Source organism: Carlito syrichta, unplaced genomic scaffold, assembly GCF_000164805.1.
Source record: "Carlito syrichta isolate Samal-C Ts95f unplaced genomic scaffold, Tarsius_syrichta-2.0.1 Scaffold126816, whole genome shotgun sequence".
Lineage (NCBI taxonomy): Eukaryota > Metazoa > Chordata > Mammalia > Primates > Tarsiidae > Carlito > Carlito syrichta.
In genome coordinates this window covers 27,652-28,974 of record NW_007070912.1, presented here as the reverse complement: position 1 = coordinate 28,974, position 1,323 = coordinate 27,652, and positions in this window count along the sequence as shown.

Genomic DNA, 1,323 nt, shown 5'->3' with positions numbered 1-1,323 from the left:
TCTAGTCTGGGTGACAGAGTGAGACTCCAACTCAAAAAAAAAAAAAAAGAGAGAGACAGTCGGGCTCAGTGGCTCAGCAGTAATATTACCCAGCACTTTGGGAGGCCAAGGCAAGTGGATTGCCTGAGCCTGAGGGTTCGAGAACAGCCTGGGCAACTTGACGAGACCTCGTCTCAACAATAAAATAAAAAATTAACCAGGTTTGGTAGCACGCGCCTGTAGTTCCAGCTACTTGGAAGACTGAGGTGGAAGGATCGTCGGAGCCTAGCAGATTGATGCTGGGGTGGTTGTGAGCTTGCCACCACACTTCAGTTGGGGCAATGGAGTGAGACTCCAACTCAAAAAAAAACAAAAAAAACTAGCCTGGGCAACATTGCAAGATCCTATCTCTAAAAATACTAACCATTCACTTAGCTCATAGTTCTACAGATCAGAAATTTAGGCTGTGAATTGTTCTATGGTATGGGAAGCTAATGGGAGAACATGAAGTAAGAACACAAACAATTACCAAAGGAAGCAAAATCTAGCACATAATCATACTGTAAAAAAGAAAATGCTCCAAAGCTCAGGAGGAAGGCTACTGCTCCCTGGACCAGCGAGGAAGTGTTCATGGAGGAGATGGTCTAAAGCTGGCTGAGGACACAGGGAGGGCTCTCATTGATGGCAACTGTGCAACGAGGGAACTTCAGCAGATGGCAAAAATCAGGGCCACACAAATGCCAGACCATTTGGAACCAGCAAACAGCCCATTTGGCTGACTTGTGAAGTGGCGAGCAAGAACAAAAGTGGATAAAGCTAAGAAAAGAGGGCCTTGAATGTCAAGCAAAAGAAGTACCAGGGGGAGGAGGGCAATGGTAGAAACAGCATGGACACAAGGCAGATTCCAGGAAGTCACCTTTTCTCTTGCCATAAAAACATGAGAACAGAGGATCTCCTTGAAGTTTATTTTCCCAAGACTTCCAGAGGTCTTATAAGTCCACAGTTCCTTTGACATACATATCTACACTTCATGCATATCCCAAGGGGAGCCAGAGAGGCCTGTGGAAGGAGCATGCCCAAGGTAGCACAGAATTGGTAGCAGATGGGGATCCAGTGATAGAGAACCTTAGGGTACATTTCTGCCCAGGCGCTAAGACACAGTGGTGACCATGGCAAAGTACTGCTCCTGAGAAGCTCAGAGGGTGGGGGAAGGCTGTGTCCAGATATCTTAAATCCAGGAATTCTTTTCTTTTACTTTTTTTTTTTTGAGTTGGAGTGTCACTCTGTCACCCAGACTGGAGTGCAGTGGCACACTCCCGGCCACTGCAGCCTCGACCTGCTGGG